This window comes from Cydia strobilella, chromosome 14 (assembly GCF_947568885.1).
Source record: "Cydia strobilella chromosome 14, ilCydStro3.1, whole genome shotgun sequence".
Lineage (NCBI taxonomy): Eukaryota > Metazoa > Arthropoda > Insecta > Lepidoptera > Tortricidae > Cydia > Cydia strobilella.
In genome coordinates this window covers 15,389,065-15,403,350 of record NC_086054.1, presented here as the reverse complement: position 1 = coordinate 15,403,350, position 14,286 = coordinate 15,389,065, and the positions used below count along the sequence as shown (strand labels likewise).

At 37.4% G+C, this 14,286-nt stretch overlaps 1 long non-coding RNA gene across 1 annotated transcript in view; it reads right to left on the bottom strand.

Annotated features, from left to right (window-relative positions):
- Positions 1-11,621: 11,621 nt before the first annotated feature.
- LOC134747303 (uncharacterized) overlaps positions 11,622-14,286 on the bottom strand; it is a 131,175-nt gene continuing 128,510 nt past the window's right edge. The window contains exon 2 of the long non-coding RNA XR_010128313.1: positions 11,622-11,737. This is a non-coding gene — a long non-coding RNA (uncharacterized LOC134747303). The remainder of the gene's footprint in view (positions 11,738-14,286) is intronic.

Sequence of the window (14,286 nt, the reverse complement as noted above, 5' to 3'; positions counted from 1 at the left end):
CGATAGAGAGACAAATAGCGAAATTTAGCGGTAGGCCCTCAGATACGTAATAGCCGTAGATTTTCTTAAATCGAAGATTAGAACGTTTCTAACAATTACTTTAATAGTTCCACCGAAATACTACCTTTTAATATTACCTCTATTGACGAGACATAAGTTAATATGATGAATAAAAAAAACATTGTGATTATAACCTACTAGGTATACGTTTTTTAAATGTTAACTGCACGTTAAATGTATGTATGTATTTCTACATGTGTGTGTATAAATAAGATTGTATTTTTCATCTTTAAATGTAACAACATAGAATTTAATCATGTAAATAAAGTTTTTTTATAAATTAGGTAATCAATATGTTTTGTTTATTATTTTTCCCAAATTATTAGATCCAAATAGAAAATGTTGTGATGACGGACGACAGAGAAGTACGGAAGAAAAACACGCGGAGTCGACTCCAAGTGAATGGGATGAGAGCAAGCGAATGATGAAATAATAAAATAAAATAAATAAATATTAGGGGACATGTTACACAGATCAATTTAGCCCCAAACTAAGCAAAGCTGTACTATGGGTGTATTAGTTCCAATAATAGTGCTTGGGACCACATATATATTATAAATGTGTTATAAATAGATTAGAAAGAATATACATACAGACTTCAAAATAAAACAAACTTTAGTTGAAATTAGTAGGTGCTAACATAGAGTAACTTATACTAGAGCGGTACTGTCATAGTAAATTTTGTAACCCCAGTAAATTCACTGCCATCTGTCGACACACTTTAAAACTAAAAATGAAGATTTATAAAAATACGATAGAATGTATTTAAATATAGATAAATGATTTTTTTTATTTGCATTAATTATTTTTATGATTTTGACCCATGTTCTTTCACTGATAAGCTTTAAAATTGTTAAATAATAAACGAAACCGTCAACGCCATCTATACGACTGTAGGCCAAAACTAGTAGCGCCCTCTGAACGAGAATCAAATTTTCTTGATTTTAGACTCTTAGATTGAGTGAGATAGAGATCTTAGACTGTATCCATCTATTACGGAGTTATATCTATCTTTGGTGCTAATTATAAAGTGTCCCATCTACAATACCTTATCAATGAGCAACTTTCCAAAATGCTCGTTAGATGTCGTTGCTTAAGTTGTATTACGCTGCGTATAGATGGCGCTAATAACAAAACTGGTTTGAAAGTATTTAGAGCTAATCTATACGATTACCATGTTGTAAGACAGGTTTAATTTCCTGGAAAAGTTTTCTCATGGCTAGAGAAACCACTTCTTACGAAAGGAAAGGTACCTTCGCCTGTAATTAATTACTTTAATGCAGCTTTAATGGGATATAAAATCTAGCTAGTTACGTTTTCTGGATATTATTAGTAACAACACCTGTCTACTAATAGAACTGGTACTGGAATGCAATGTTATACGGAGCAGTTAACATCAGTTATTGTAAAGGGCCGCTTTTGTATTTTGGTTGTCTGTTTATTTTCCGTCAGATTTCGACAATATTTGATTTATTGATACAGCCTGGGGTCCGCTTGACAACTAATCCTAAGAATTGACGTAGGCACTAGTTTTTACGAAAACGACTGCCATCTAACTATCCAACCCAGAGAGGGAACTAGGCCTTGTCAGGATTAGTCCGGTTTCCTCACGACGTTTTTCTTCACCGAAAAGCGACTGGTAAATATCAAATGATATTTCGTACATAAGTTCCGAAAAACTCACTGGTACGAGCCGGGTAATTTCACCGTAAGAGTATATACTAAAAACGAAGTGAATAATAAACCTATTGAATTTTCGTAACTCAACCATATGATATACATATTAAACTTCAATTTTGAAACGCCTACAACCTATCTGATATGTTGTAGGCGTTTCAAAATTGAAGCACTTAATCTGTACAAATTGTACAGCAGGCAACTCTTTAGTTGCGCCTACGCAAGCGATAAATTTTATGTGCACCAAAGACCTCCGTTGGCCGTAAAAGACGCCTGGGGCCCGTTTCTCAAAAGCTTGTATAGTATGCGGTCTATCTACTGAGCTCGTTCACTTACCTGTACTGACAATGGCATTCTGTTAAACAAAAGCCATTATTTCTTTTGTGCCTGAGCGCGTGGCCTTTGTGCTTGAGGCTCACACACAATGACCACGCGCTCAGGCACAAAGGCCACGCGCTCAGGCACAAATAATGGCTTTTGTTTAACAGAATGCCATTGTCAGTACAGGTAAGTGAACGAGCTCAGTAGATAGACCGCATACTATAACTTGTAATACTTTTCGACAGCTTCTGTTAGAAAGGGACTTCCACTTGTATTAAAAGCTAAGCTTTTGAGAAACGGGCCCCTGGCCTCAACATAAAGTGTTGAAAATAACAATAAATAAGTACGTACACTAAATGGAGTGTGCCTTGTATTGTTATTTTAGTGTGTGAAGCTGATTATGGGAATGTAAAGTTCCGGTTGACAAATCTACAATGGATTGTGTCACTGACGCACGGGTTCATATTAAAAGCGAAAGCGTTTTGGGCATAGACCTAGCATTGGTTCTCTATTGTTTGATATAATTATTGAAAGCCATAATGTAATGATTGTCATATTATCATTAGTCATAATTTGGTTTTTCTCAGAAACGCGTAACTTTTCAGGATTGCCATAAAACAAACCTAACCTAACCTATCTATACGATAACCCGAGGAAATTCCTGAAAAGTTAACGGTTTCAGAATTATGACTAATGATAATATGAAAATCATTACATTATGACTTTCAATAATTATGTCAAACAAAGGGACCCCACCTAGCATTACATAGATCAACTATACGCGTGCGCCCGTGAGGGACAAAACATATACGCAAAGTAACAAAATGATTGGTCGAGTAGATTTGTAGCCCACCATAAACCATAGTAAATTTACGGTGGGGAATAAAAAAATGTGAAACTGTGACAAGGATAAACAATAACAGCGCTTTCTCTGCTACTCCCACTGAAAGATACATAAGACTATCCCGTTCGGTCACCACCCTTCATGACCGATCCAGTTATACTAGATTCATGATTTTGGGAAATTCATATTTTTTGACAGACAGTAATCAGGTTTATGATGCTTTAAGGATGACTCACGCTAAAATGTTTAGGGGCCAGGCTGAGGCGTCCGATACCCCGTTTTCAATAGCATCACGTAAATAATCACCGTCACCATTCATAGAAAACGGAGTGTCGGACGCCTCGGCTTGGACCCGGACCGTTCTATCGTGAGTCAACCTTTAACAGGTCGGTGTCATGATTATCTTGAAGTCACCAATTCTTATGAATAAAATAAATCGGAGAAAATTAGGTAGTGAAACAGGAATTAAACTATATAGTTTACCAGAATTTTCTAAATTTCAAGCCAACAGGCCTCGCGCGCGCCAATACCAACTTTTAGTTATTCTGTGCCAATACATAATTACGAAAAAGTACGAGAGAAATGCACGCGCGCGTAATAACAAAATGAAATTATTTAGACATCAAATCAAATTAAAGTTAGAATTGGCCTCTCGTAGTGTTTTGCTTACTTGTCACACTTGTACATAATATCACAAATAACAATTGCAGTATTTGCACGTATGTTAAGCAGTGATTCTTAAGTTACGTATGCAGCAATTGTCTAAAATTTGCTACTGAATAACCTTGAAATTATTAATTATACATTGACAATATAATTATAAATTGACAAGATAGTTATAAACGGTCTTGGGACGTATACGGGACAAGTCATACGAAAGGTTAATCTGATTGAATTCATTATAACCCTGCTTTCCAGCTACATTCCGCTTTCTACCTTAACTTGGGCCAAATAAATAGTAAATTTTGTAACCTCAGTAAATTCACTGCCATCTGTCGACACACTTTAAAACTAAAATTGAAGATTTGTAAAAATACGATAAAATGTATTTAAATATAGATAAATGATTTTTTTTATTTGCATTAATTATTTTGATGATTTTGACCCATGTTCTTTCACTGATATGCGTTAAAATTGTTAAATAACAAACGAAACCGTCAACGCCATCTATACGACTGTAGGCCAAAACTAGTAGCGCCCTCTGAACGAGAATCAAAATTTCTTGATTTTCGAGGCACGTTTTTTCCTTAGACTGTATCCATCTATTACGGAGTTATATCTATCTTTGCATTTATAAACCTCCACTCCGTCGCATTTTTTGGCGACAAAGAACAAGACAATGAAAAGAATTTTGACCCATTTGCGAATTAATATTCGAGTAACTAGGTTCATTCAATAGTAGGTACAATTGAATTTAAAAAGAAAAGTGTCCCAAGAAATTTAATTGTTAGTTTTATCATGACGTTGCATATAAAATGTATATTATATTTTGTATGGATCTTCAAAAAAGTGACTCATACATTTTTTATTGAAAACTGAGGACACTTTTTTCGGTTTTAACCCCTGACCACAGAATAAATAGTACATGGTACAGAAGGTTCACTCAACAAAAGCAATTATAAGCACAATCAATTATTTTTATGAACGATTTTACGTACTTTTAAATGATAGTTAAATACATGTGACGAACAGCGAAGATTATTTTAATTACCACGACGTTAGTTCAAGGTTTAATGCAATTATTTAGGTATTTAGGTACTTTTAAATTTATTCTAAGCTTAATAGCATCGATTGCAGACGTTTCTGCTTGTTAAAAATTTATTTAGGTATAGTTATTATCACTGGAGGAAAACCCTGGGCAAGGGAGCAGCTGCACACGATGAAGCATGGCTTGACCTCCTTCACACTAGGCGAGAACTAAGACACCAGCGCGCTGATTTCCCACCTTCATCACAGGGCACAACATTCTCTTGCCCGCTATGCGGTCGCGGCTGCCGCTCTCGCATTGGACTTACTAGTCATTTACGTAAGTGCCGCAGTGTTAGGGGTTAGGGACGCTGTTTAAACCATCATTTAATTGATGTTGAAGGCCAATGATGATGATGATGATGATTATCATCTGTGTTTGAGACTTCGTTAATGACACACATAATATATTGTTAGTTTGCTAGTGTACCTAGGCGCTAATATTGGCTTGACCTAACTAATTTTATGTCTAGAAGTGTAAACATTTTGGCTGTTTCATAAATTTTGGCTGGTCCATTTTCTATGAGAGAGTAAATTTTTTTTCACCTCAGCAGCTCGAACAAGTCTACTTTCGTCACTCCCTGGAGTGTGGAAAGTGCGATTTCCTCACTCCAGGGAGTGACGAAAGTGCGACTTTCCTCACTCCAGGGAGTGAAACAATTAGCTTTTTAATTTAGTGAAGGCCATGAACTGCCACTTCATACATCTAGTACAAATTGTTTTTTTTTTTTTGCTTCTCTGTATTATTCTGTGTAATTCGAAATACATTTTAACCTTTAATATGTTCTCACTACTGAGGTGAAAAATTATATGTGCAACACGAGAGCAAAGTTATTTTACATCTCGTGTTTTTGAAAATAAGCACTCGCAAGAAAAACCAACTATCCTCTTGTTGCACAATTTCGCTATTTTCACTATTTCGCGATTTCGTGTAGTTGGTCCAATAGTAAAACTTGCTCATGCAGTATAATCCCAAAACCTCCCTAGCAATTGGAATGTACATTTTTTTGCCATGTTTTGCCTGTATAGTATATAGAGTGAGATCAAGCTTACTAATGGCATTTGCAATGACAAAGTGTGGTAACTGGTAATGTCATCGTGATGTATAATTAGCCTCATGCATGAAGTGTATATTTGAACGAAATACGTTTTATTCGGATGTTTGTTACCGTTATATCATGTTACAAATGCATTTCCGTTTTTAAATTACCATTTAATTACTTAAAATTATAAATAAAAAGTACAAAAATTTGCCCGCGAAAAGCTAGTGAGCGAAACGCTCGAAACGCCACGTGACGTCACGCGTTCGACAGATTAGTGTCATTAGTAGCAAACGTCAGTTGGGCCGCCCAACGTGTGACGTCATCACGCTCTGTCGAATTCGCGCCAAAAATTATGAGCGTTTCAACCGCTCAAAATTTTTCAACATTTTAAATATTTTTTAATAAAATAATGTTAAGGTTTACAAAAGTATTTTTATCATTTCCGGTGTTCCAACGATATAAATGATGAATCCAAAAATATAAATAAATTCATGCATGGAGCTAATTTCTATGAAAATAGGACGTGTATAATGACACTCCCTCACTTTGTTCTGTTCGAGTCGGTGCAAAGTCAACTTTAGGGAATGCAAACCTGTTTTTATTTGTATGACATTTCGGTTAAGAACCGATTATTAACCGGTTTTCCCATACAATTAAAAACCGGTTTGCATTCCCTAGTCAGCTTATACGGACTCTATTATCCAACATCCAACATTAACTTATGACGTAAACATGATCTCAGTTAATCACAAGATTACACGATGCAAATGGTCTGAATAAAGGCACATTTACACTGGGTGGCCGAAAAGTCGACACACAATCCGACGAACGACGTCGCGGCAGTAGACTTAAGTCCAAATTCTAAAATTAAATTTTTGACCGAGCGATAGCGACGATAGCTTGGGCCAAACGCTTCCGTATGTTACTTGCAAGTCGCATGTCTTAACCGATTCTCGTCAAATTTTGTGTGCAGGTTTGGTAGTTAGACAGAACTTTTCTGGTAGTACACAATAGGTATTTTTTTAAGCTTATCGCAGCTCGCAGAGCTCTACTAGTTATTATTTATTTATTTATATTTTGGAGAGCCAACACCTATCAATACAAAGTAGCACCAATTCATAAGAAATGGAATGCCAATTACAGGATCACACTTGTAACTACATATTATTACATTCAAGTTTTACTTAAATGAAATGTGTCGACGTTTCATTATGACGCCGTTTCTTAAATAGGATTGGGCTACAGCCGATAGCTAGAAACTTTTATTTTTTCAAGATACCTACTTCGATATATGACGGATATACGTCATCCGTGTATCTGTTTTAGAAGGCTGTAAGTATTGTCATTAATCACAAAAAAGTTCTGAGGTCTAATTAATTTACTGTCAGAAACCTGTATCACGAGACGATTCCCATTTTCTGAAGCCTAATAAAATAAAACCACCATTTTGCTTAATAAAAAAATAATAAAAAATAAAATTAATTTATTTCAAGCTGCAAGGCTCATAACCAGTTATTACAAATGTCTTATAATATTACCTATACAACAAATATGTGGTATTTTCTATAAAATTTATTTTTTATATGTTTTTTTTATTGTCAATGGCGCGCCATTATAAACGATGCTCCGAAATAAATACAATGCCGCGCGACGCTGTGCGGCGTAAGCGCCATCGACAATAAGGTCCCTTTTCATAGAAAATGCCCCATATATCCAATTATCACTTAAAATTAATCTTTAATACGCTTTTTGTAAAGACATATATATAACCAGGCCAGAAGACTGGCTATACGCTGAGGGTGCACCAGCTGCAGTCGCGTCACTATGTGCACATCAGTTCATTTGTGGTGCTCGTGCCGCGGCCGCTGCAGGACACCATCGCTAGCGCGGACTTCTGGCCGAAGGGTGTTTCGGCGGTTCCGGGGCAACTTGCCGAATTCTACCTACACCAAGTCAGACGACGCAACGGAGCCACGCTGTTATGTCGTCGCCCAAATCTTAAATACTTAAATTTTTGTGTTTTCTCGTAGGGTACCCAGGTAGCAAAGTGACGTGAGCGACGCACAAGTAACCTCATAATGACGTCTAAATGCTACCTGGGTATTGTATCTGTATTTTTTATTTGTTTTGTAGTTCGCAGTGCATGCCTTGGTAGTAATACTGTAATGCTGTGTAACTAATTTGAATAATAATAAATATAATATACGATTTTAGTATTAATAAATAAAACACACTTTAGTGTAAACGCGCCTTTGGTCATTCACCTTACAATTGTAACTGCCTGTTAGGGCCACCCCACACTAGCGCTTTTTGAGCGTCGCGGTCTAGTCAGCGCTCAGCCTTGCTAACAACATTACGCAGTACGCCGGTCGCATTTTTATCACCTGTCACCAATGTCACCATGCCTGTCACGTTCTAACAAGTATGTAAGTGCGAAAGTGACAGGCTATTAAAATTGAATTATGCTGCCACCGCAGTTGAACAGTCATACAATTGTTTATCTTGTTCTCTTTGAATAAGTTCTTTATTTAAATGATGTTTTTCATACACATACGATAAACAGGGCAGCGCTGTACATTTACAGCGTCGCTGCGCAGTTGCGCCAACGTTGCGTCGGGCAGCAGCCATAGAGTTCACTAGACTCGCTCGGGAGACGCTAGTGTGGGGTGGGCCTTACTCTGTAGCTTCGCGCCTAGCGGCAAAAAAAAATAGAAAGTAAGTATGTGTATCAAGTAAAAGTGCGGTCGCTAGATGCGTAATAGTAATGAATGGGTGTACCTGTTACACGTATTTCGTTTTGTATAGCGAGCTACAATATTGCATGGGCACATTGTTAATGAATTCATTCATAGTGGCCATGCAATTTTGCAGCTGGCTGTATAAGGAATAAATGAATAAAAACTGAAAAAAATATCGGCTTATCGGCGCACATATAAAGAGAAGGTTAGGTCAATAGGGAATATTACGCGAAACTCTACGTTGGGGGCGCCACTACCACAATCTGAGGGTCTATCGCGAAACAAGAAAATCGAAATTTCGTTATCTAACATCTCTGTGACTTGCATATTCGAGCGATAAAGAGGCAGAGCGAAATTTCGGTTTCGCGTTTCCCGGTAGGTCCTCTGTAAACAAACCTGATGTCAGCAGCAATTTTGATAGTACAGGCTGTGCAAGTGTTATTTTAAACGTCATAGTAGTTTCATAGATATATATTCACATTTAAACATATGTGACGTTTTCAACTAAAAGGAACCATATTGTCGGTTGTCTATAAGGTCGAATTACGAAAAATCACGTTTGTGGTATGGGAGCCCCACTTAAATATTTATTTTATTCTATTTTTAGTATTTGTTGTTATAGCGGCAACAGAAATACATTATTTGTAAACATTTCAACTGTCTAGCTGTCACGGTTCATGAGAATTGAGATACAGCCTGGTGACAAACAGACAGACAGACAGACAGACAGCGGAGTCTTAGTAATAGGGTCCCGTTTTTACCCTTTGGGTACGGAACCCTAAAAAGTCCAAGAGCCATTCGTGATCTCACATGTTTAGCACCTCGATGCAAATTGCGACTCAAATTTGCTGACCCTAAGACTATTGTTATTTTCTCCACATTCTCCTGAAACCTTGAACCTTATTGTAGGAGCTATAGAGTATAATTTCGATTGTACTTGTTACGAATCGGCACTTTCGATCTCGTTTGAGTAAGTAGTAACCTTACACTTGGATGAAAACGTCCGATGTCATTCTTTTACTGGCCGTAGTGGCCGTGTTTCCATAATACAATGAAGTTAGATCCGATTATTATGAATGAAAAAAAAATTAGACTTTTTGTTATTGTTGAAAATTAGATAGCAAAGAAGGAGACCTCTGGTGTTGTTAACCTGCGGCGGTACCACGGTCACATTTTTATCGCTTGTCACCATGCCTGTCACGTTCTAACAAGTAAGTAAGTGCGAAAGTGACGGGCATAGTGACAGGCGATAAAAATGGAATCATGCTGCGCCCGCTGGTCTAGTAGAATGTTTAGGGTCGTATGTATTTAGAATTCCAGGAGTACCTTGATGATCGTCTTTTTAGTACAAAATTTGGTGATTGGCGCGCATCTCACGCACGACTTTCACTTTATGTCACATGCACCAATAAGCGTGAGCGATCTTCAAGGTCGTATGAAAATAAAATCAAAACTGTAACAACCTATAAGTACATAGACTTTATCATAATGATACTTATCTCATTGTGATCCTCTTGCGCTAGCATACGAGTGCGTGCGTGACGCGCTGAGAGCTAAGAATGCTGAGATTTACATTATTATAAAATCTAATCTGTCATATTTTAAATCATTTTTCCTCGCACATCGTATCAGCATTGCGATACAGCGAGGAAATGTCGCCAGCATCCTTGGTACAATGACTCAAGGGCCTATTTAAGATTTAAGCTAGTTATTAATTTCGTTTACGTAGTACAACTATATATCTTGTACATAAATAAAGAGTATTATATTTTAAATCATTAGGTATACAACTTATACTAATTAATTTGTATTTAATAGAAAAAACTAATTTTTGTTTTATTCCAATGTTACGCAAAACTTCAGTTAAAAAAATAAGAAAGTAAGTGTACGTTATAAAGTCCCGTTTCACCTTAAATAAAAAAAGAATATAGAGCTGTTAATTGCTAAATATGAACATTTTACCTGCGATAAATGCCGTGACGGATGAAATATCGTGCCGTTGGACAACGGAGCCGCGGTCACAGAAAGTCGCACGAACCCTCTACGCGGGCGCTCAGTTCGCTCGCGGCTCGCCAAAAGGGAACACTAAACAAACAACACTGTAGTGTCAGTGTACTATGAATAATAGTGTGTGAAGTGAAATATTTTTTACTGTGTGGATTAAAGACGGTAATTATTATCTTTTTTTTTATGACAGCATATCTCAGTACAATTTATAAACATGAAAGGGTCATATAATAATATTTTTTTACCGAAATTTGAGAACATTGACGGAACCCTACAAATGTTGGTTAAGTGCTGGTCGAAATTATGTCGGCACCGGTTTTGGTCAATATAATTCACAATCAGACTTCATTAGGTTCGAGTCCCGATAAGGGCATTTATTTGAGTGTTCATCACGAATATTTGTTCCTGAGTTATGGGTGTTATCTATGTATGTAAGTATATATTTATAATATGGAAATATGGTCGAATTTGCGCAACTCGAAAATGAACCTAATGCAGACGTTATGAAGTCGTTCGAGTTTGTTCAATTGCTCTTCAGTATAGGGGTCTGGTATGGTGATAGCAGATATCAGCATAGTCCAAAATGGGCAGGAGGAGAGACTGAGCAAGCGCAATTTTAGTGGCGATATATAATAAGGGTTCCGGACGTTTGTATTTTAGTTTTTATTTTATTTTTGGTAGTTCTATTTCATAACTTTGACGATAAACAGGAAATCCCACCTCACCCCGTAGTCCCTCGTAATTGGGGTGAGATGGAATTTCATACAAAGGTGATTTTAGAAGATTGTTGGATCGTTGGAGTATTACTATAGCTCCATTTTAAATTGGAATACATTATTTTTGTAGCAGTAGACTTAATATCCCATCTTACCCCCCTTTCATCCCATAACCCAACTCTCGCCGCGAACCCTACTCACCCCGTTTTACGGTACTTGAAAGGAGGCTCATCAGTGTACTTATGTACTACAATGAAGTCTGTACGATTTACATAAGAATAGGAAATAGTTTCAATAATTTTGATTTTCCTCACAGCGGTGGTATAAGCAAGGAAACCGTCTAAGTTAATTGGCACGATAATTTCATACCTATATAATTGTTTAGGTGCTTACGTTGTATTTTAATATACGTATACGCACTGACTCGTACATTATCGGTAATACAGTGTGGACTAAAAATTATGGGCCCTTTTATACTACGTCGGTGGCAAACAAGCATACGGCCTGCCTGATGCTAAGCAGTCTCCGTAGACTATGTACGCCTGCAACTCCAGAGGAGTTTCATGCGCGTTGCTGACCCTAACACTCCTCTCCCTCGAGCTCTGGCAACCTTACTCACCGGCAGGAACACAACACTATACAAAACCCTGCCCTGCCCTGGAAGGAAAGTGCCTTAAAACCTTAAGTTAGCTCATTTTACTCAAAGGAAACATTCTTTTATTCTTAAAAAGAAATAAAACTGCATTTAAGGGTTAGGGTTCCGTACCCCAATGGTACGGAACCCTTCGTGCGCAAGTCCGACTTGCACTTGGCCGGTTTTTTATCAATCATCATCATTCCTCGCAGACGCAGTCGCGGGCAGAAGCTAGTCTATTATATTTACGATAATAGACTAGCTACGATATTATTCTTATTCGATACGACTTACATTCTACATTACGAGCACATTCAGCAACATACTCTGATAGGTGAGTGGTGACACTTTTTAACACCACGCAATACTTATAGAGATACAGGGCTATAAACGCGAAAATCGAAGTTCGCAAATTGCGGGCATTTTTCTCTGTCACTCAAATCACACCTTCATTGGAGTAAAAGAGAAAGATCCCCGCAATTTGCGAATTTCGGAAGTAAAAGAGAAAGATCCCCGCAATTTGCAAATTTCGGTTTTCGCGGTAGCCCCTCTGATCTTCTAGTTGGGTCCAGCGGGCTTAGCACGGAAGCATTATTGTCGCCTGTCACCATGCCTGTCACGTTCTAACAAGTAAGTAAGTGCGAAAGTGACAGGCATAGTGACAGGTGATAAAAATGCAACCATGCTGACACCGCTGATTACTTTGCCAGTAAAAATTGACAATGCCACTATGCTAATCGTCAGGTTTAGATGCGAACGTAAAAACTTGATAAAGTGGTAAACATTTTAAGATTGTCGAACTTAAACTATCGTGAGACATATTTTAAAATATTTAGATCAGTACGGTTTTACTCAATATTATTTTTAGTCGCTTTTGGCGACATGTTTCGGATTCTTTGGGAATCCTTCCTAAGGCACTAAAAAGCGACTAAAAATAATAGTGAGTAAAACCGTACTGATCTCAATATTTTAAGATTGGTTTAACTCTACGAGTACATGTCATCTTTCACACAAAAAAACGCCTTTTGTACATACATACATATAATCACGCCTATTTCCCGGAGGGGTAGGCAGAGACCACGGATTTCCACTTGCTACGATCCTGACATACCTCTTTCGCTTCCTTCACTTTCATAACATTCCTCATACACGCTCGCCGGTTTAGGGTGCTCTTGACCTGGCCTTTCTTCAGGATTTCCCCGATCTGATCAGAGAAAGTCCGCCGAGGTCTGCCCCTTCCAACTCCCGTTTCTACCTCTCCCTTATGCACTCTCTTTGTTAGCTTTCTTTTACTCATTCTTTCCACGTGTCCAAACCATCTCAACATACCTTTCTCAATTTTTGTCACTACATCTTCGCTCAGTCCACACTTTTCCCTTATCACACTGTTCCTAATTCTATCGTGTATTAATAATTCTATCTTCTACCTTTTGTGCCACTGGGAAATAAGCATACAGGCCGCCTGATAGAAAGCGGTAAACGTTGCTTTAATTTAAGTACATAATTTATCATTCTAAATTCTAATACAAACGCTGTGCTTAAAAAAACTGGTTTCGAACATATGTTATGTTATATAACGTACAATGCCCCTACGCACTCCGACTACTACTCCGAGCCATGCGTCGTATAAATTAATTAGTAATATTACATATTTATTATTTATGGCCTAATAGCGACATACATAATTAACCAATATTGAACCTTAATTCATTGCAATAAGTTTTATAACTGGTCAATTATTTGTATTGACGATGGTATGTTATATTCGTGTATACCTACTAACCTACCGAAGCCGAAGTTTAACCGTGTTCGATATAAACAGTTAGGTAATAAATTAAATTTAAAATGCTGATTTAAACTTTCACGATTTTCACTCATTAGTATTCACGACGGGTTTTAAATTTACCTCCGACGTTTCGAGGATGGCGTTGTCCCCGTGGTCTCGGAGAAGACTGGCTTTATTCTGATGATTGTTGATGTCAACTTTAATTGACATCAACATCGTCTAGGCGCGCGATTTTTTCGAACTACCCTCACTTGGTCTTGTTTATCAACTTGAACGTTTTGCGCACTAAGGATGTCACCGGATTGACACACAAGTCACACAACACTCACGATGTTCGATTTTTCAACCTGCGATATTAGTTTTCGTTTACATTTGCTAATGACTGGGTTCCATGAGAGAGAACCATGATCTGGGTTCCATGGATGAGATCCTAAAATTTTCGTCTCGATTGAAATTTTATTTGATGAAGTCCCGTCGCATCGTTGTGAATAATAATAATTTAAAATAGTTCTACATATTAGAATAAGAATAAAAGAATAAGAAACCGTTTATTTTGCCACACAAAGAAAATCGGATAAGTTACAAAATATAACATAAAAAAATTGCATGCTCTCAGTATGGTCTCAGCCATGGCTCAGCCTGAGCCCGTTCCTTTTACTTGGCATGCAATTTTTTTATATTATTCCACAGGAGACCGCAGAGCTGGCAGCTTCC